We start from the raw sequence: 23,952 nt of genomic DNA, 5'->3' as shown, positions 1-23,952 counted from the left end.
ACTCACTGTTTTTAGTGAAATTCAATATATTCTGAGAACAGCAAAAATAAACTATGTAACATGTTGTACAAGTTATTCTATAGTTTGTATTGTGTAATTTAAATTGTATTGCCATTGTCTCACACTCACTTTCTTTTTTCCACCCTCTTTCAGCTCTCTTTACTCACTCATAATGTCTTTCTCTCACTCTCTTTCACCCTCGTTCCTTTACTGCACTTCTTTCACAACCCCTTATTCCCATTTCAACTGTCTGCATCCCCTCTCTCCCTTGCATCACTTTTCAGCTTTCAGTCTCTCTGCTTTATTTCCCTTTTCTGTCTTTTCCTTCTTTGCTCTTTTAGTAATTCCTCTTTACTCACTCACCTCTTTTGTCGCAGTCTGTCACTATAACTCACCCACTCTCCCTGACTTCTCTTTCTTTGCTCCTTTCTTTTGTCCTCTTCTCCCTGTTTTTCATTCACTACCTCCATGTCCTCAGTCCCTCACTCTCCTTGTGTTATGCTCACTTGTGTTTATCTACCTTCTATCATTTCTCTTACAACAACTTCACTGCTCCTCTCTCATCGTTCTTCATCCCCTTTTCTTTTACTCCGGTTCCATTACTACTTCTCATTTCCTATTATTATTCAGTGTCCTTCTCTTTACTTTCATCACTGAATCACATTCTCTCTGTTCCACTGCTTTACTCCTCTTCCCCTCTCTTTCCTTCTTTTGCTCCCTTACTCATTTTCCTTTCCTCACTCATTGTATTCCACTTCACTCAGTCCTTCCCTTAGTCCCTCTGTCTACTAACTTCCTCACTCCTTTTCCCTCAATCCTTCCATATTATCCTCTCTCCCTTCATCCCTTCACTCTGTGACTCCCCTTCACTCACTCTCAGTCATCTTCCATTCGTCATTCTTGTAAATGCATCCTCAATCAGACTCCTTTCTCTCTGTCATTCCCTTTTTACTTACTCCTGTTTCCTGATTTAGTTTTGATAACTCACATTCTTTTAGTATCTTTCTTACCTTCAGTTCATTTCTCTCTTCTTCTCTTCCTCTCTGTCACTGAAGGTATCTGCCTTACTCTTAGTAATTTGCTCTCCTTCTATTTCTTTTTCCCTCTTTTTGTCCTTCTACATTCCTTTATTTCCCTTTCTGTGTCTTTCACTCTTACTTTATTTCTTAGTACACTTTTATGATTTTTAACCTCTTGACTTGTCTCTTCTATTTTCAAATATATATTTTACTAATTATAACTTTTTTTTTCTCTCTTTCACAGACACAAAGTGTAGTAAAATTATATGGTAAGTGTGACTAAAAAAATGTAGTTTGTCATCACCCTTTGCTTTAACCTCACTACTATTCTCTCACCCTACCTCACTCCTGTTTCCTTACTCTGCTTCCCTCACTTATTCTTATCCTCCATGTTTACTCTTCTTTCCCTTACTCTCCTACCACATTCAACTTCTTTCAGTCCCCTGCTTTACTTCCCTTACCCTCTGTTCCCTTCCCTCGCTCCCTCACTCATTCCCTTACTCATTTACTTCACTCCTCTCACTCCTTCTCTCAGTCCGTCTGTCCTCACAGTTCCGCACTTCCGTTCCCTCACTCTGTCTCTCTTACCGTCGCTGTCTCTGTCCCCTCACTCTGTCACTACTCTTTCATCATGCTCACTCCCTACAACTCACCCACACTCCCTTGCTTACCTTTCTTTGCTGCTTCACTCAGACCCTTTCAGTCACTCCTTCCTTTTCTCTCTCTGTCCTTTCTCTCTGTCACTCCCCATGTCTTACCCTTATTCACTTTTATCCATCCTCTTTTTCCCCTCTTTACTTACACTCACTGCTCTTTTCTCACCCTCCCTCACCGTTGTTCATGTATTCCAGTTCCGTCACTACCCCTCATTCCCCATCCTTTACTCTCCTTCCTTTTACTTTCAACACCCACTCACATTCTCCCAGTACCTCTGCTTTAGTCTTCCTCCTCTCTCTTCCCTTCTTTCGCTCCCTTATTCATTTTCCTTTTCTCACTTACACCCTATTACACCTTCTCTCTGTCTTACTATGTAATAAACAGTTCCTCTGTGTTGCTCCCTCTAGCTATCTTTCTCTTAACATTACTCTTTCTGTGTCTTTCCCTGATGCTCACTCCTTTATTTTATTTTTTTTGGGTGCGCGCCCCAGTGCGCGTACCGGTACGCGTACCCTGGAGAAAAAAGAATGACAACGTTTTTTAAAAATGTCGTTTTTTTTTAATAAATTGGAGGTAGTTCTAAAAAGAACAGTTTTTTTATTCTTTTTGTTGTTTTATATTTTTTTATTGGTTTTTTGAACATTTTTTACTTTTTTTTGGCTTTTCTGAACAGTTTTATTTTTTTTTGTATTTTTTATGGGGAGAAACAAAAAACAGGGAATTGTAAACGGCTTAACTGGAGCAAAAAAAAAAATCCGGAAAAAATTAAGGTTTCTTCGGGCACTTGTGTTTATCACCAGCAAGGTTGATGAGTGTAATACTTTGCTCACCATAGGTAATTGTTTTTCCACAGAATATACAAACGATTTTGTATCCACCAAACTTGGTTTGTATGTTTGGGACCATCTGCCTTGCCTCTGGACCCGATGGAGTGGGTTCATTGCTTGTTGAGGTTCTGGAAGACGATTGGGGAAGGTTTCTGCACAGTTCTCTCACCTCTGCTGCATAATAGTTATTGGGGTGCAATCGTTGCATGTGGCGAATCATTGTGTGATTCCCAAATGAATATTTTTTTGCAGGGTTCCCCCTGGATAGTACAGCGCCACAGATGAGACAGGTCACCTTTGCAGGGTTTACTTTCTTTGCACCCCTTGGGATTTTAAAAAACTCCCATATAAAGTGCTCCCTAGGTTTATATGGGGGATTGTCTTCAGGCAGGAACTGCCTTCTCTCCTCCTCCTCCTCCTCCTCTTCTTCTTGACCACCAATGTGATGTTGTGGTGGTCCTTGTGGTGGTGGTGGTGGTGGTGCAGATGCTCCAGCTGCTGCTGCTACTGTAGCCATTTCTCTATCAATAGAAGCAGGTCTTCCTCACTCAAACAACAAAGTGAGAATGAGGAAAAAAGGTGGGGGCTTTCATCATCTGGAAAACAAAACTGTTCTGATCCAATGAAAACTGTTATTTTCAGGTCATATGACCCGGGCTTTCATCATTTGGAAACCAAAAGTGTTCTGAACCAATGAAAAGTGTTATTTTCAGGGCACATGACCCGACGCGCTTACGCTACGCGCCCCGGTATGGGTATCTCCATTTTTTTGAAAATTTTAGTTTCTATTTTTGAATATGTGTTTCAAGGGTTACATTACAGTGAAAGGAGGTCTGTCACTCTGTCACAAGGATGGTGTCATCAGTGATGTCATGAGTGATGTCACTGACCATGTCATGAGTGATGTAATATGTGACGTCATCAGCAGTGCATTGCACGCGCAAGTTATAGCTAGTCCAACTAACTATAACGTGGGAATTTCAATGGTTTTATGCGAGTAACATTTCCAGCTAAGTATAACTGGTGTGAAACCTATGGTTTTTTCAGTGAATATATATATTGATAGATAGATATAGATAGATAGATAGATAGATAGATAGATAGATAGATAGATAGATAGATAGATAGATAGATAGACAGATAGATAGATAGATAGATAGAGAGATAGAGAGATAGATAGATAGATAGATAGATAGATAGATAGATAGATAGATAGATAGATAGATAGATAGATAGATAGATAGATAGATAGATAGATAGATAGATAGATAGATAGATAGATAGATAGATAGATAGATAGATAGATAGATAGATAGATAGATAGATAGATAGATAGATAGATAGAACAATTTCACCCAGGCCTAAATACTATACATCTCACATTATGTACGCAATTGATTGGATATTAATGCTACGAATTACTGAAAGTCTGCTTTTAAATCCACTGACGTTTCATTTAGAACTTGCTAAATTTTAAAAACTACATTTTTATGTATCCAGCATAGAGCAACCAGTAGGTAGTTTTAGTTAGGTTTGCTTTTCCATAGACTTTTTGTCTGGTTTTTCTGGTTTGCTAAAAATGTTGTCCCCATTTGACGAATATTTGTGAAACTTTCCCAAAAAAGTTCATCCAGCTCAACTGCTTCCTGGAAAGTTTCAGGGTTGTCTGTCAAATGGGGGAAAAAGGGTGGTCTTGAGAAGCTCCTGTGAGCCTTGAGAGATTGAGTGCTCTGATTGGCTAGCTGTTGGAATGTTGGAATGTTAGAAATGAAATGACTGCCATTACAGGTAACTGTGAACAATTGGGTTATTGTGGAAATAAGGTAAAAATACTATATAAAGTGGCAGCAGAAAGGATGCTGACCCCTAGATTTAGAGAGGAGGTATCTAAGGGATAACTACTGTGAAGATAATAAATGTATACTTCTTTCGATATCACTGGACTCTCACAGGATTGTGAATAGTAAAAATGAGTCAATAAATTCTCAATATACTCTGTAATACTCTATTCATAGGATTGCATACTCCTTGTTTTTGAGAGGAAGTATGCAAAGATAAGTACTGTGCAGATTAGAAAGTTAATATTTTTTTATGTTACAATCTCGCAAGACTCACTGGATTGAGAAAAGTAGGAAGGATTAGGTGATGTTTGATTACACTCTGGTATGCACACTTTTTACTCTATGAAGGTTTCTCACTGGAGATGGTGTTTATCAGACTCTACTATTTATGCTCAGTGGCTTAGGAAGAGTTGTGAGTAGAGTTAAGGCTCATCCAAACACCCTACTATGCACACACGTCATCTGAGATGGATGTCTGAAAGTAAAGGCCAGTCACTTTCCACACCCCTACTACACTACACACACCAACTATTACAGAGAGAGAGGTCTCAGAAGAGAGGCCAGTCCCTCCTTATACCCGACTAAGCACACCTGTCATCTGAGAGAGAGGTATAAAAGGAGAGTCCAGTTCCTCCCCACACCCTATTACGTATAAATATCATTACAGAGAGAGGTCTCAGCAGAGAGGCCAGTCCCTACACACACTCTACTACGCACACCTATCATATAGAAGAGCGGTCTAAAAGGAGAGGGCAGTACCTCCCCACACCTTACTATCCACACCTATCATTACAGAGAGCAGTCTCAGCAGAGAGGCCAGTCCCTTCACACACCCTAATACACACATCTGTCATCTGAGAGAGAGGTCTAAAATTAGAGGGCAGTCCCTTCCCACACCCCACTATGCACACCTGTATCTGCGAGAGTGGTCTGGAAGGAGAGGGCAGTCCCTCTACACAGTCTACTATGCACACCAATCATTTTGAGAGGGGTCTCAGCAGAGAAGCCAGTCCCTCTACACACCCTAATACGCACAGCCAGCATTGCAAGAGTAATAACACCTCAAAAAAAGATTGATGGTAACATGTCTTGATATCAAAGTTACAATAACTGAGCAACCAAACAATTTTCATTGGATATTTTTCAGTTTAATACTCACACACCTTTTACAAAGATTTTTGCAACCATACCCTGTTTTGTTACAATAAAAAATTGTTGTACTAAAAAAGTGCCAGAACATAACATATATTTCAAAGTAATTCTACCATACATACACTCACAAAAATAATTATTTTAATTACAAAAACAAAAAAATATAAAAAAGTAAAGTTATGGGGGCTCATTACAATGGCGGGCGGACATTAGCCCGCCCACCATTGTCACCTTGTGCATGGAAATGTTAGTGGGGACCCCCAGTGCACATACACCCTCCCCCCACACAGAGGGGGCCCGCAACGGACCCCCGAACCCAGCCTCCACCAGCCTTTCCATGGCCGTTCCACCGCCATGGAAAGGCTGGCTGACGCCAGCATTGTAATCTGTCAGGCGGTGCCTGCTAGGCTTACCAATGCAGACTACTCCGTCAGGTAATCGTGATGATTGCCTGTGGCTGAAGTGTGGAGGGCGGTCTTTGTGACCGCCGCTGTCACAAAGCAATTCCCCCACCATCCTAATGTGGCAGGGGGAAATGGGTGTCAGATGGCGGAGAGGCTGCCACTGCCATCCCAGCGGTGGCGGGCCTTCTGTCATCATAATGAGCCCCAAAGTTAGGTGTACTAAAAATATCTGCTTTCCTTTAAAAAAAATCACTGAAGAAACCAAAGTTCAAAATATTGTTATAGTTAGGTGAATTTACGAGTGTGAACATTAATGTTTTGAACTAAAAAAAACACACAGAAATTCATCAGTTATTGTTAGTAGCACTTACTATAACTTGTGCACCCGCCATGCACTGCTTATGACCTCCCATATGACATCACTCATGGCATGCTCTATGACATTATTTATGGCATCACTGATGACATCTCAAATGACATCATTGATGACGGATCACTGACAGAATATCGACATTGAAAATATTGAGGTACAAAAACATCGATGCATAAATATCATTGTCCAGAATATCAAAGTCCTATCTACATAATGGTAAGTACGAAGATATTGAGAAAATAAATATCGGTGTTCAAAATATCGTTGTTCAAAAAATTGTTTTTTAAATGTTTAAAAAATAATGTGAAATAAAGGAAATAAGATATATAATTAAAAAAACAGAATGATTAGGACATGTTTAAAATTATAAGTAATACATATAATGTAAAAATGAATTAAACATACATATATATAAAATATAATATGTATATTTACTTAATAATATTGACAAATACATATTTTAATAACTTATAAATTGCTAGAAACATATTAAAAATTATAAATACATATATACATACACCAATAACATAAAAATAAAAATAAAATATATATATTATAAATTGAAATATTTCTAATCTTTTTAAAATAAATTTACACTACATTAACTGAAACCGTAGAGACAATATTGGATAGCAGAGGGAATAACGTTACTATTCCCACTCCAACTAATGCAACAGTAGGAAAAGTGTTGGATGGCGAAGTGGTAAAATGTACTATTCCTACTCAAGAGAGTGCAACAGTAGGGAAAGTGTTGAATAGCGTAGGAATAAAAATTACTATTCCCACTCCAATGAATGCAACATTAGGGAAAGTGTTGCATAGCGGAGGGGTAAAAATTACTATTCCCACTCCACAGAGTGCAATAGTAGGGAAACCGTTGGATAGCTAATGGTAAAGAACATACTATTCCCACTCCAATGAGTGCAACAGTAGGGAAAGTGTTAAATAGCGGAGGGGTAAAAATTATTATTCCCACTCCAGAGAGTATAACAGAAGGGAACGTTTTGGATAGTGGAGGGGTAAAAATCACTATTCCCACTCCAGTAAGTGCAACAGTAGGGAAAGCGTTGGATAGCATAGGGGTAAAAATTACTATACCAACTCCAGTGAGTGAAACTGCAGGGAAAGTGTTGGATAGCAGAGGGTAAAATGTATATTTCCAAAATGTTTTAATTAAAATAAAAAAGAAACAGAATAGCAACTAAGATACAAAAGGTGTTAATAACACAAGAAAAAAAATGATATAAAAATATAAAAAAGAATTCCAAAAGATAAAAAAATAATTTAAAATGAAAAAATACTAAAAATTCACAACAAACATTAATTTATATCAGTTTAAAAACAACATTTTACAAACAAATAATTATCTTTAAAATAAATTAATTATAATAAAAAAATAGGCATTTATGATTTTTAAATAAAATTACTTCACACCATATTCCTCTATAAAAGCACAAACAACTCCTACAGATTTGACTAATTAGATTAATAAATAAATTACCACAAACAACACCATGAAATCGTAATATAAAATAAATACTAATAAATAAAAAATATGAATTTATTTATTTAATTAAATTACTTCCCACCCTATTTGCCTATAAACCTACAATCAGCTTCTTAAAAAAATAACAAAATTAATATAGTTATCAATTAATCAATTAACACAAATTAATAACCAATTAATAATTATTTAATAATACATTAATTATAAATACTAATAAACAAATATGAATAATTACTTTATTATAGTTAAATTACTTACCATGCTATTCCTCTATAAACCCACACCTGCTACAGGACTACAAAATGCAAAATGTATTAACATAAAATTAATTACTTATAAAAATTTAACACATACATTAAAAAAACCTATACTTATACAAAAAAATTACATCACATCCTTTTAACACACATACTAAAATACAAAACACTAATATAAATATCAATTTTATTAACAAAGATATTTTTACAAAAGATATTACTGTCTTCGATATTTAAAAAAACGATATTTCTTACCTTACTGTTGATATTCTGTACAACGATATTCTTGTGGTCGATATTCTTGTGACACGATATTTAAAACTCGATATTATGGTACTTCGAAAAAAACAACTCGATATTCTGTCTGTGCACCATTGATGACATCACTGATGACATCATCCAAATTGCTATGGCTTTACACGTAGCATAGTTCACATTAACAATCAACCAAAAACATATGAAAAAGCCTCATTGGGTATGGTGTTAAATCTGTATTCAACTGTTCAATGAAGGTCAAATTAGTGAATGCCAATTCCAAAACAAATGCCCTACTACGGACAACTTTCATCTGTATCAAACCGCCGACACACACCGAACCTACATTAAGAAATGAAGTTGAGATCAGTAGAGAACTAAGGGGCTTATTATGATGGTGGGCGGACATCAGTCCGCCTGCCATCGTAGCTGGGATGGGACCGACCGCCAGACGTGCAGCGTTCCCACCGGCCCAATTAGGATGTGCCTGCCATACTGACAGGCGCATCCTGCCCCTTTACCATTGTGGATGGTGCTGCTGGCTGCAGCACCATCCACAATGGTAAAAGGGCATGCACAGCATTTTCCTGCACCATGTGGCAGGCACCATGCGGTGCCTGCCACCTGGTGCAGGGAACTGCAGGGGGTACAATGGGTACCCCCAAGTGCACCCTCAACACCCGAGGGCCCGCAACTGGCCCCCAAAGCCAATCCCCGCCACCCTTTCCATGGCGGCATCGCCATCATGGAGAGGCCTTAAAAATACCCACATCATAATATGGCTGGCGGTGCCTGCTAGGCACCACCACCATATTACTGCCCCAGCTCCACCCGGCTGGCAATCATAGTGATTGCTGACCGGTGGAAAAGCAGGGGACGGACTTTGTGTCCACCACGATAACCACCGCCATCATAATATGGTGGGGGGTATTTCTCATTAGGATGGTGTGACGGTCACCACCGCCGATCGTTACGCCATTGCAATGAGCCCCTAAGTAAGCAGTGCTTAATCTGTATAGAGCGTTTACTTCGTACCACACTGCTTTCAAACACAGAAAGTTTAATACACCACACACTATTAAAAACTATCTATTAAGAACAGTTTCTTCACTGCATTTATTTTATGCATCGATTTGGCAGCCTATTATTTTAAGCTTCTTTGCTTAAAAATTGACACTTTTTTTTCTACTCTTGTACGATTTTCTTTGAAAATCGAATAAAAGTGTACTGAATTGAATTACTAAGAACAGTAAACACTCTTGCAACAGCTGTCAAAAAGACACAATTCACTAAAAATAACCAAGATGTGAAGGTACTAAACATTCTACTACAAACACCAATCATACTATGATGCGCACCCCTCCCTAAGCCCTTAAAGTGACACCATCTCCTGTGGCCAGCTCACAAACTAAACAAGATAGAAATTGCAGAAATCATAAAACTATGAGATAACTTGAACTGTTGACTTTCTAATGTTTCTGGAATGTAATTTGAGCTGACATACCAAACATAAATAATATTTTCTTAACTATAACTTATGTTTAACCTTAGGGTTCTTTGCTAATTTGAATTGTTTTTTAATGTGAGTTACAAGTTTGTCATACTTGTCCAGTTTAGTTGAGTGTTATTAAGTGGAGTGTGATACAAAAAAGTGAGCGACCCAGATTACCCTTGAGGGCTTGGGTAATTAAATGAAAAGGTAAGAGTGCCTTCAAGGGAATTCGTTTAAAAAAAATTTTCTTAATTTACAATATGGTTTCGTCAGAATCAATAAATCATCCTCTTTGGAAACAAATTCAAATCAATAAAGTTCGACAAAGACAAACATAATTACGTATATGACAAACAAACGCATAAACCAGGTGTATGAAAAATAGAAGTTTATCAAACAATTAAAAATGATTCATATGATATACAGGAAACAAAAATAGGACTGGAGGTTGATACTCAATTTATGTACAGACAACTCAACAGAACCTATAGACGCCTATCCCAAAAGTATATTGAAAAAACAAGCAGGATGAAGCGGAGGTCGACGTTTCGGTCTCCTACAAACTACTTGACGAGACCATCTTCAGGACTGGTGATATTTTCAATCTGTATATTACACAATGTAATAGTGAAAATTGTGTCTGTTGCGTATGACTTCCTCAACAGAACCCGCGTTACGTTATTTGAATCGAAGTGTTAAAACTCCCGGGCAATTACTCATCAGAATCAATCTTTATTTTTACTGGACGGCCGCTAACGGTTGTAGCCAAAGTTGAACAGCATTCAAGCCCGTTATAAAAGCGAAGATTATGTCTGTTGCATATAAATTCCTCAACAGAGACCGCGTCGCGTTATTTAAATCAAAAGTATTCACACTCCAGGGCCATTACTCATCAGAGTCAGTCTTAATTTTTGATAGATGGTGTGAACGTAGGGTGCCGTTAGTCAAAAGCCAAAGTTGAACAGCATACAGGCCCGCTACAATCACAGAGACGGGGCTGTCGAGTCAGAAAGCGCGACTTTGCAACCAGCTACACGGGGCCTCAGTCAATACTGAAAGGCAAGACGGTCGTCTTCAATCGAAGTGCCACAATACGGGGGTCCTGTCTGCAGAATAGGCGGGTTCTGTTGAGGAAGTCATACGCAACAGACACAATTTTCACTATTACATTGTGTAATATACAGATTGAAAATATCACCAGTCCTGAAGATGGTCTCGTCAAGTAGTTTGTAGGAGACCGAAACGTTGACCTCCGCTTCATCCTGCTTGTTTTTTCAATATACTTTTGGGATAGGCGTCTATAGGTTCTGTTGAGTTGTCTGTACATAAATTGAGTATCAACCTCCAGTCCTATTTTTGTTTCCTGTATATCATATGAATCATTTTTAATTGTTTGATAAACTTCTATTTTTCATACACCTGGTTTATGCGTTTGTTTGTCATATACGTAATTATGTTTGTCTTTGTCGAACTTTATTGATTTGAATTTGTTTCCAAAGAGGATGATTTATTGATTCTGACGAAACCATATTGTAAATTAAGAAAAAATTTTTTAAACGAATTCCCTTGAGGCACTCTTACCTTTTCATTAAGTGGAGTGTGGCATAATATAGCGCCAGATAGTTGTGTAAAGCGTACTCTGGTACAGTATATTGTGGTATAGTGGAGTGGAGCAAAGTGGAATATGGTACAATGGACTGGCGTATAGTGGATTGACATACAGCAGAGTGACGTAGACTGGAGTGTCATACAGTTAAGTAGCAGGCAGTGAACAACGGACAGGTTTATATTGGAGTAGCATAGAGTGTAGTGGTGTATAGTGTAATATCATACAGTGGAGTGTAGTAAAGTTGCCCTGCAAATATTGTAGAGTGCATTCGCATACACTGTGGTGGAGAATGCTATACACTGGAGTGCTGTACAGTGCTGTACAGTGCAGGGGCATATATTGGAATATTGTGTACTGAAATAGCATACAGTGGAGTGGCATACAGTGGAATGTGGTATAGTGGAGTTGGGTACATTTGAGTGGTGTACAGTAGGCTTACATAAAGTGAAGTGTGGTACAGTACAGTGTTGTAAAGTTACTTTGTGTAAAATGAAGTGATGTATATCGGAGTGCCATACAGTGCAGTGGTGCCGAGAAGTATAGCATAGACTACAGTGGGGTACATTGCAATAAGGTGGAGTGGAATAGTATATAGTGAAGTAGCATAAGCTGTTGTGCGATCTAGTGGATTACCACATAATTTAGTAGTGTTTAGGGTAATGACATTGAGTTTTTTGGTGTTAACTGTTCAGACTTACAGTGGAATGCCATATAGTGGAGTAGCATACAGTACAGTGTAGTACAACTGAATAGGGTTAATTATACAAGCGTAGACTGTAGCCACATACAGTGAAGTGTGCTTTAGTGGAGTGGTGCAGAATGTAATCTTGTAAAGTGAAATATCATACAGTTAATTGTGGAACAGTCCAGTGGGGTATAGTGCATGTCGGTACAATGGAGTGGCATAGAGTGTAGGAGTGGTAACTGGTATAGCGTACACTCCAGTAGTGTACCATCAAGTGGGCCATAGTGGAATTGCATATTGTGGAATAGTGTAAATTGGAGTTGGGTACAGTGGAATAGCGTAGAGTTGTGAGCAGTACAATTTTGGGTCATTCAGTAAACTGGCATAAATGAAAGTGTAATAGAAAACAATGGGGAACAGTACAATAGCATAAAACGTAGTGGTGTAAATTGAAATGTTGTACAGTGCAGTTAGGTGGAGTAGAGTGGAGTACCGTACAAGGGATTAGCATAAAAAGTAGTGGCATATCCTGTAGTGGAGAGTGGAATACTGTACAGTGGATTAACGTAGAATGTAGTGGGGTATACTGTAGTGTTGTTAACTGCAGAAGCATACTATAAATTGCATATAGTGGAGTGGTGTAAAGTGAAGAGTTAGACAGTGGAGTGGTGTAAAGTGGCGTGTGTAAATTAAAGGAAAGATAGTGTTAAAGTGTGCCCAAAGATGTAAAAGTTTTCTCTCCAAAACATACAATGTAATATGTAAATGTTATAGGGGTTCCAAAATGTGTTTACATTCAATGCATTTTACATAATTCTTTTTACTTTGCGTATTGCAAAATCGGTCATTCTGATTTTGTTAAAACTTATCAGGATTAGATATTATGGTGTGCAGATGCTTATTTTGTGTAGGGCAGGTAAATAGTACAGTTATTTTATCAGTTTTCATTTATTTAAACTTTGTTAGATCTGTTTGCCAGGTATTTATGTGAAATATGGGTGTATTCACTATTCTGCCATGGTGCATAGTGATGGCAAAGCATTATTTCATTGGCTAGTGACTGCCTTTACAAAAGTAAACGGCAGGCATGTTGTTTTTAGGTACATTATGGCCATTTTCTGCATTACACCTAATTACCAGGTATTTGGTTTGGCAATTTTGCCCTATCTATTAATACTTTACTAAAGTGGTAATCGGAAGTGCAAAACATTTATAAGTTTATTTTTTAATTTTTTTGTATGAGTAGGGAGTAGCGCTCTTTTACCCCAGTACCACAAATAATTTCCCTAGCTAACCATTTTTGTTTTTAACTTTCTGTATACTTTTGTAGCACTCTATAGGGAACAGCAGTATTTTTTAAGTAGCACAGTCATCTATAGTGATTAATGTGCCACTCTACACTTTATTCAGCATATTTAAATATGTTAAAATTTGAAAATACACATTAGTGTACTATATTTATAAAATAGAGGGGCATATATACCAGCCCCGAGCGCCACTGGAGATTCACTTTCTTTGATGCTCTGGTGGCACTATGTGCTGGCCCATATTTATAAGGCCACGTAAAGCCACTTTGCATGGCTTTACACTGCATTGTAAATATGGCTCACTTTTATGCAGTAATGTGCGTCAAAGTGCATTGCCATGGGTATTGCTGTGGGTGTTCCCACGCAACACCCATGACTTTTTGACACTGCCCCAGATTTACAAGGATTCGTAAATCTGAGGTTGCACCAAAACTAACACCTTTCCCGGGGCGTCAAAGTGGCTCAACGAAAAGAAATACTTTTATTTCTCTTCACTTTTTGCTCTTTTTATGTGATACCAAAGGGGATGATGGACGGAGTGTTTGAGCAAATCAAAAACTCACCCCCAGTCAACTGATCTGGGTTTAATCCATCATCATTCTTTAGCTCACTCCACCACCCCAGTTCAAATGCAAATCAGTCTGACCCTGTGCCTCATGGGAACAGTCCAGCCCAAACTGCCAAGCCATTTCTTCCATGGACCCGAAACAAGCATCCTGGGACAGGTTTCGGGATCATAACCCTCATCAGCCAGGCTATCCTGAATCCAGTGGCACAGTGAGCAAGGGACCCATTTCTGGGCATACCCTGACAACGTAGGGCAAACAAAGCGATACCAAAGGGGATGATGGACGGAGCGTTTGAGCAAATCAAACACCTACCCCCTGTCAACTGACCTGGGTTAAATCCATCATCATTCTTTAGCTCACTCCACCACCCCAGTTCAGACATGGCCATATGCAAATCAGTCTGACCCTGTGCCTCCTGGGAACAGTCCAGCCTGAACTGCCATTCTGCAGCACACATAGAAGGAGCAAAACGCCAATAATGAAGGTGTCCCTTCCTGCACAAACACAATCATCCCTGCAAGGCAGATACCCGTGCACCAATGGTGCAATGGTTCCTGCTTTGGCTCACAGCTGCTGTTTGTGCACCGGCACAGGGGTGCGCCGTATTCTTGTAAATATGGCACAACACTTTGTCTTTGAAATGACGCAGCATGGCACAACAAAATGGTTTGCATTCCGCTCTGTGCTAATTCATTGTAAATATGCCCCAAAGTGTCTTATATTGTATTTCCAAATTTTAATCATTTTCTTTTCTTTGGTTCCGCGTAATTTTTCTCACCCCTGCTTCACGAATCACCCCGAAACTTTCCAGACTGCGGCTGAACTCCGATGTGTACTTGTTTTGATAGTTTCGTCAAATTGCGTCAAACTTATTTGCAAAATATTAAATGCTTTTTCCATCAAAACTAGGTCCTAACTATAACTACCTACTGGCGACCCCCAGTAGGTAATATATCTAGACAGAAACATCTTTAGACAAAGAAGACGGCACTCGAGGGTGGCATTAATTTCACTTCACTTTCACTTCTTAATTTCAGTGTGGAGATTTCAGCTATATATTTTTGTGTGTATGTATATATGTATATATTTAGTTTCTTTAAATAGATAAATAATTTCAATACAGTATTTTGACTTGCTTTCTGTGCTGTTAAAAACCGCTTTCACTGTAGTAGTGCTGCTCTTAGAACATTAATTGGCACATCTGTCAAGCTCCCCCTTGCAGGTTCAGCCTTGAGGCGAGCATATACCACTGAATCCTCCCCAGTGTTTTAAAATAAACAGTGCAAGCAGAGAACGTATTGCATTTTATTTTATTTCTTTATATAGGCCTAGTCAAACCTACTCCATAGTGTCAACTTACTACAAAAGAAAAGCACATTTTGTAATGCATGTTTTTCATCTCCTTACAATGTTCTTTGCATTTAACATTTGATTTCTAATAATAGACTTTGTTTCATGTAGCACATTTGAAATATTAGCATATTGTCTCCAACCAAGTGGACACACATGATCCTTACAATGTGCCTTGTTTTTAACATTTGATTTCTAATAATAGACATTGCTTTATGTAACACATTTTAAATATTAGCATAATATCTCCAACAAAGTGCACAAACATGACAGACATCGTCTAGTCACTAAACCAATCAATAATACAGGGTATTCCCATGAATAAATATCCAGCATAAGTGCATATCTAAAAGGCCCATTGCCTAGTGAACCTCTTATGTACATATGATCAGTTGATTTTGTGGAAGTCATAGACACTAAGACCTGTAAGAAAAATGTATGCATTTATGCATAGATATGACCCAAGTAGGTTTTTGTATACATAGAAAGGACAAGAATATACTTCATAGGCATCAAGTCACAAACATGAGAGGCCACTAATAGAGTTTGGCACCTATGCTGGACATGGGAATAACCTGTATTATTGGTTGATCTAGTGACTAGACGTGAGTCAACCATTGATATGAAAAGACTCAGAGGCATATTATCAAGGGATTTATCCCCGCTTTTTTGGCTTTAAGAGCCAAAAAAGCGGAGATAAAATTATCTCCCTATTACCTAGCTGTCGCTAACACTAGTTAGCGACAGCTAGTAGGAGATAGCGACCAATTTGGGCCCCGCTTTGCATGTCAGAGAAATTTATCACTAATGACATGCAAAGTAGGCATGCCAAGATGTTAGCGACTGGAAACAGTCGCTAACATCGCTATCTCCTATTACCAACTTTTGGAGATATTCGCGCGAATATCTCCAAAAGCTAACACCTGCCCTGAGCAGTTCTTAGCCATGTTACTCAATGGGAGGTGGATAACATGGCTAAGAGCATTCGCTCGGTAATGCATGAATATCGCTGACTTTTCAGCGATATTCATGCATTTCGGCCGATTTTTATCGCTTAGGAGATATACCTTGATAATAGCAAGGTTCCTAAGCAATAAAAATCGCCGCAGCTCGGCGATAAAAATATCGCCGCTAAACCAACATAGCGATAATTATCGCTAGTTGTTGGTAATATGCCCCTTAGTATTTTCTGTTCTTTTAATTTTTTTAATACCTACCCACTGGGGGTGCATGATTAGTTCATATTTGTCTGTCTTGATCTATCTGACATGTAGAAAAAACATGTTTTCAAGCCAGTAGGCGACACCAATATTCATGTGAAAAAGATTTCAGGTAAATGGTTTCAGACAAAGAATATTTATATTTAAATAGTTACTTTTCAAGATCAAGTTTTTATATCTACTACATTAAGAAAACGTCAGACTTCAGATGATTATTTTGGGGCAACAATATATCCACTGTGTCTTATGATGTAACTCAGTCACAAATGGACTACTGAAGGGAAATTGGTACATTATAATGTATGAGCAAGTGTATGTTTTAATATGGCCACCACATTTCATCTGTATTTTGCAGTCCAAACCATGAGAGTCCTTCGTATATGACTTATTTGAATATGTAATGAGACTTTACGTTCCGATCCATGTGTGAGCAAGACTGTTCACAGTCGAAACACGTTACTGGATCAAATAAAATTCAGCCCTACTGTGTGATACTCTCTGAGTGTGCATTTTTAGTATGGATCTGTCACACTATATATATTTCCTAAAGAAAAACCAATTCACTTCAGCTGCTTCCTGGAAAGTTTTGGGGTGATCCATTAAGCGGAGCGGGGGTGACTAAAAAGTTGAGTCAAAAAAGCAAATATCCCCATGCATTTTCCATAGATTTCTGTAGGAAGGACTACAGTAAAAACTGCTGAATGGAAGTACACCTTTGTCAGGAAGCTAGATCCTGGTCTGCAGATTGAGCTCTTTTGTGATTTGGTGTAAATCTGTTCAGCAGTTTTTGAAGAATAAAGGTACAAAAATATTTTCATACCTGGACTGTTGGGTCTGAAGGACTTGTGAGAGTGCCAATTTAAAAATAGAGTGTTCTGAGTGGCCCAGGGAGCTTTTTTCCCCTTGGGCCATCTCGTTCTCATGAGAGTCAGACTCCTGTGGGAGCGAGCGCTCTGATTGGCTGCCTGCAACATGGGAAAAAGTTTCTTGGCAGTCATTACAGGACTCAGGGACTAAAGGCAGTGCTCCACATAAACTGGCACATGCATCAAAGCCTTTTGCGATCGCAAACGGTGCGATTCGCCAAAATCGTCCACTTGCGATCGCAAAATTAGCTTTTGCAATGCATCAAGGGTCAAGACCCTCGCAATTTGAGAATTCGCAAATAATTGCGAGTTCTCAGGTTGCGATTGCATTTAAGGAATCGCATTTTGCAATTCCTTAAATGCAATGCAAGAACCACTTTGAAGTAGTGATTTCGCTAAAAGGGGGCGCAAATTACCATGAAGTTGAGCTTCATGGTAATTTGCATGCATCTTTCAAAGTTCCATTTTATACAAACACATGCCCTTGGGGCATGTGTGTGTGAAGGATGTACTTATATGCAGATTTCAGGGGTGCAACAGGGTGTCCTTTTGACACCCTGGCACCCTTGAAATTGCATTCTCAATTTGCGATTCTCTAATTGAGAATCGCAAATTGAGAATGTCTTCCCATTCATTCCTATGGGCCTCTAGGCCCATAGATATGAATGGGGAGGTATTCCTTAATTGCGACTCGCAATTTGCGACTCGCAATTAAGGAATGTTTAGAAATCGCTATTTTTTAAGCAATTTCTACATTCATAGGCTTTTGCGATTCCTTACTTGCGATTCCTTAAAAATCGCAACTAGGAAATCGCAAAAGCCAACATTGATGCATGTGCCTGTTAAACCCCACATCCTGATGTGAAAGAGAAAAAATTATATAAGGGGTAGGATGGAGCCATTTTTTTTTTTTTTTTAATCAGTGTTTTTGCCACGATCCAGCAAGACTCCCACAAGATCACAGCAAAAAATCAAAAATGGTTGCCGCAATTTTAGTATATATATTTATATATATTACAGCCCCTGGGGACCAAAGTATTTTTTAAGGAGAGGGGGCTACGCGGCCCCTCTCCCAAAGCCTTGAAAAGACCAGGGGGCTGCAACTTAACGTTAAAGGGGGGGGCATATGGCCTCCGTCCCAGAGCCTTTAATGGCACCAGGAACCCAATCCCCTGTTTGCCGGCTCACTTGCTGTATCCTGGAGAGCCCACCCCAGGATACATTAGTTGTGCAGGCAGGGAAAAGTGTTTGCTCCAAGCTGGTGGAAGCATTTTTTAATCTTCCACCAAATGGAAGCAAAACCTAATTTTGCTCCCAGAATGCAGGACCTCTAAAAATGCTCCTGAAACCTGGGAGCAGACTCCTGTTCTTTTTCCTGGCCTGCACTGATGCAGGCAGGGAAACAGAACACATTGCTCCAGTTCGGAGGGAGCAGCTAATAAAAAACAATCCTGCCCCAGTAATGCGGGGAGCCGGCAAGGGCTACGGGTACCTAGGGTTCCCCCACAGCTCCCTATGTGTGCTTGGTGTGTTCCCCAACTACCCACCTATTTAAAATGGAGACCCTAGGGGATGTGGGGGCTGCATGCCCGCCTGCACTGTTTAATTGTATTTGCCCCCGGGGGATAAGGCCCTGTGGCCATTTAAGGCTTGAAGAGGGAGGCCACACATGGCCCACCTACCCTTTTTATTATAACTGGCCCAGGGGATGGGGTTCTTAGGGCCAATTAAGGGTCAGGGAGGGGCTACATGGCCTTCTCCCCTTAATATATATGTTTTGGCCCCAGGATATGGGGTCTTTGGGATCCGGAGGCCATCACTACACTGCACATGCCAAAGGCTGTGCACAGTGTGGGATTGGTAGCCTGGCCACAGGGCCTGATGGCAGGCCTAGCCCGAATGTATGATGGTACAACGCGTGCTTTCACAACGCGTACCGTTACCACGCAGGTTTTACAACGCAAGTCGTTACAACGACTTGCGTTGGGGGGCGCTGTATAGTGAATAGTTTCATTTACTATTCCAACTCCAGTCCCCGTGGACAGTAGGGAAGGTGTTGGATAGTAAATTAAACTATTCCCTATCCTACAGCGCCCTCCAGCGCAAGTCGTTGTAACGACTTGCGTTGTAAAACCTGCGTGGTAATGGTACCGCGTTGTGAAAGTTTCGTTATAAAGGATGTTTCCCCCTAGCCCTGTCACTAAAACCCAGCTGTGTGCAGTGTGGGGCATGGGGTAGGCTGCCTGCGGATAGTTGGAAGCAGGGCCTGGCTGAAAGACAGGCTCTGTGGCTAGCCCCATGCCATGCCTGACCAAAGGCAGTGGGCGGCACGGAGTTGACTGGCCCGGGTTGGCCACAGGACCTGGCCACAGGACCTGGCCACAGACAAGGCCCTCTTGCCAACCTCTTGCTGTGCATGGCCTAAGGCTGTGTGCGGCAGGGGGGTTGGCTTTATGTATGGAAATAAAAAAATAAAAAATATTACTGTACATTAAAAAAGAACTATAAATTTACTGTAAAAATTAAAGGGTAAAGTAAGGTTATAGTTAGGTGTGATAAAAAGGTTGTTTTAAAAATACCTTTAAATTTCACAGAAAAAACAATGGTCAAAGCAACTTTTACGATAGGTGAATATGTCAGTGACAACATTAACGTTTAAACAAAAAAAACCACAGACATTCTCCAGTTATGGTTAGCAGAGCTAACTTAACTTGTGCCCCTGCCATGCACTAATTAAGAGCTCACATATTACATCACTCATGATAGGTTCTATGACTTCATTTATGACATTACTGATGATATCTCAAATGACATCATTGATAAAATCAATATGTGCTACGTCTGTAACCATTTGAAATAAAATATCTGCATGTCAGTCACTTTGGATTGTTGGTTCATCTTCATAGCTGTGAAGCTGAGAGAAAGCAGATAGATAGATAGATAGATAGATAGATAGATAGATAGATAGATAGATAGATAGATAGATAGATAGATAGATAGATAGATAGATAGATAGATAGATAGATAGATAGATAGATAGATAGATAGATAGATGCAAAACCGGAACAGAGAACTGTAAGTAGTTCCCAGGTTTAGCGGAGAGCAGCTCCTGTGTAGAGCATCCTGCAACACCAGAGACACTCTGAATCTGCTCACCTCAAATATATAATCCAATGCTTGAAGATTTTGAAGTGGAAATAGCAAAAGGCTGAGGTGAGTAGATTTAGAGTGTTGCTGGTGTTGTAAGGTGCTTTATACAGGAGTTGCTATTCACCTAAACTTGTGAACTACCCAGAATTCTCTACTTCTTTTTTGCATAATGTATGCGGCACTTTAAACATGACAGGTTATTGCTTTGAGATATATATATATATATATATATATATATATATATATATATATATATATATATATATATATATATATATATATATATATATATATATATATATTACCTACTGGCGGTCGCCAGTAGGTATATATAGTTAGGATTTTTTCCCTATGGGATTTTTGAAAATTCTATGTCTAATAACTTTGGCGTTTGTGGACGGAATTGGCTGAAACTTTCTGGAAAATGGAACATTTTGTTTCTGAGCAGCCCCTGGAAATTTGGGGGGGGTTCGTCAAGGGGGGGCCGAGAAAAATGGGGGGTCCCAAAACGTGTTTTTAACATTGAGTTTTCCATAGGGCGGTTGGCCTCACTTTTAGCCCGAACGGCTGAATGGATTTGCACGAAACTTGGCAAAATTGTAGGGACTGGTAGCCCGATGTGCCTTTGCTAGGTCTCAATATATGTGCTTCAGTGGATTTTGAGAAATTAACGTTCAAAAAAAGATATATATCTGTAACAGCGGACCGGGCAGCGCTCCGGTTCGCGGACTTTACGCGTACCGGAACTTCGCGTAGCGAAGCTGATTGGCTCTCCGGTGTCTGTCAACATTCTAAACAGTCCGGAGCGGCCGCCATCTTGTCTCTCGGTAGGATTGAGAGACAAGAGGAGGCCAAAACAAAGGGGGAAATGACCATAAGGGGGCATAGTATATCCTCCCTGACCCCCTAGGTTTAGGATGATTCAATTATAGCCATAGGACTGTATATATGTATGAGAGACCTCTTTACGCCATATGATCCATGGTGTTTGATCCACTCCAGAACTCTTAAATATGACTATATAATATGGTTATTGTTCTGAATTCATGGAAGACCACTTTGATTTAGTATATGGATTGATTATGAGGGACTCTCGTCATTTACATTTGTAACTTTATTGTATTTCTGACCTGATTTCATGCGTTTTCTGCTGCGACGCGCGAGGCATCTTATTTTAGGAACCCCACATACTAGTCACGAGTAACACCTATTGCAATGTTGTAAAAATAGGAGTCTCATATTTGGATCCGTGCATGTGACTATTTATTTTATAAGGGGATATTAGCCGATCCACGGCTGGATGTTTCTTGTATCCAATCTAGGATAATTATAAGGTAACTACCATACATACGTTATGGCTGCTGCCCATCTGTGGGCTTCAATTTATACATTTACCTTTGTTTTTTGTGAATTATTGTTATTTTGCTACAAAAACTGTAAGATGGCCGCCGCCATTGAGTGTAAGGTGAGAATCCCCTTTCTAGGTCCATGCTTACGTGAATGTGGGAGTGATGTTTAAAGTTTAAAAACATGTCGGGAGTAAAACACAGTGCATTACATACTGACGAAGGCAGACCTCTGAAACGCGTCTGTGTGCACCCCCTTGCTAAAATAAATCTAGCGTGTTGAAACCTTCACCCTCGAGTGCTGTGTTGTCTTTCCTCGAGTTTGGGAGGATTTGGAGCGTCATATATATATATATATATATATATATATTACCTACTGGCGGTCGCCAGTAGGTATATATAGTTAGGATTTTTTCTCTATGGGTTTTTTGAAAATTCTATGTCTAATAACTTTGGCGTTTGTGGACGGAATTGGCTGAAATTTTCAGGAAAATGGCACATTTTGTTTCTGAGCAGCCCCTGAAAATTTTGGGGGGGTTCGTCAAGGGGGGGCCGAGAAAAAAGGGGGGTCCCAAAACGCGTTTTTCCCATGTTAATTTCCATAGGGCAGTTGGCCTCACTTTTAGCCCGAACGGCTGAATGGATTTGCACGAAACTTGGCAAAATTGTAGGGACTGGTAGCCCGATGTGCCTTTTGTAGGTCTCAATATATGTGCTCCAGTGGATTTTGAGAAATTAACGTTTAAAAAAAGATATATATCTGTAACAGCGGACCGGGCAGCGCTCTGGTTCGCGGACTTTTTGCGCAACGGAGCTTTGTGAAGCGAAGCTGATTGGTTCTCCGGCGTCTGTCAACATTCCAAACAGTCCGTAGCGGCCGCCATCTTGTCTCTCGGTAGGATCGAGAGACAAGAGGAGGTCAAAACAAAGGGCGAAATAACTATAAGGGGGCATAGTAGATCCTCGCTGACCCCCTAGGTTTGATGTGGAGGTTTTAAAATGGCCCCGCGGGGCAAAAAATAATAATAATAATAATAATCGAGCGGCTGAATGGATTTGCACGAAACTTGGCAAAATATTAGGGACTGGTAGCCCGATGTGCCTTTGCTAGGTCTCAATATATGTGCTCCAGTGGATTTTGAGAAATTAACGTTCAAAAAAAGATATATATCTGTAACAGCGCTCCGCTTCGCGTAACGGAGGTTTGCGAAGCTGATTGGTCATTCTGTCACTGGGCTATAGTTGGGCTACATCTGGCTGATATTTGGGCTACATTTGTTTTTTTGTGTGTCTGGCGGCCATCTTTGGGCTACATTGGGCTACATTGGGCTTCATTGGGCTACATTCGGCTAATTAGCAAATAGCTCATCGCAAACTAGGAATGGTAAAGAATCGCTATTTATTCCTATTTAGGAAATGCAAAAAACTTTGATGATACATATGGCGGTTCATCTCTAACAAGATAAGAAGCATAGGGATACATTTATGATGACTGGCGCATCACCAGGGATGTGTTAGTCATTCTGTGCCGCTGTTCCGTCACCTATGGTGTGCTGCATTTACAATGCGGCGCATCATGGGGCAAAAACAGCACAGATGCGTGATGTATCTGTGCCGTAAAGGTGGCGCATTGCTGGAGTTGTATCGCAAGTGTGATGAAGCTCCAGCAAGGGTCGGGGGTGCCCCTGTCGCAGGGTTTCTGTTCTCTCACAGAACTGTGGACAGAGGATTGGAACCTCGGCGAATGCATTGCTGGAGTTGTATCGCAAGTGTGATGAAGCTCCAGCAAGGGTCGGGGGTGCCCCTGTCGCAGGGTTTCTGTTCTCACACAGAACTGTGGACAGAGGATTGGAACCTCGGCGAATTAGGGTGTCCCAAAACTCACGTTAGTAATCAAAAACTCCTTAGCAAGCTAGGTACAGTGTCACATTGGATATAACAAACTCTCAATGTTTAGACAATCCAGAATATGAACTTATAGTACCTCAGGATACGTGGAACTCATGAACAGTCGGTCGTTATAGATTTCTTAGAAACCAGAACATGGAGTTAAGAAGAACAGATGT

The sequence above is a fragment of the Lissotriton helveticus genome, chromosome 7 (genome assembly GCF_964261635.1).
Source record: "Lissotriton helveticus chromosome 7, aLisHel1.1, whole genome shotgun sequence".
Lineage (NCBI taxonomy): Eukaryota > Metazoa > Chordata > Amphibia > Caudata > Salamandridae > Lissotriton > Lissotriton helveticus.
The sequence above is the reverse complement of the archived record's forward strand: the minus strand, read 5'-3'. Positions refer to the sequence as shown.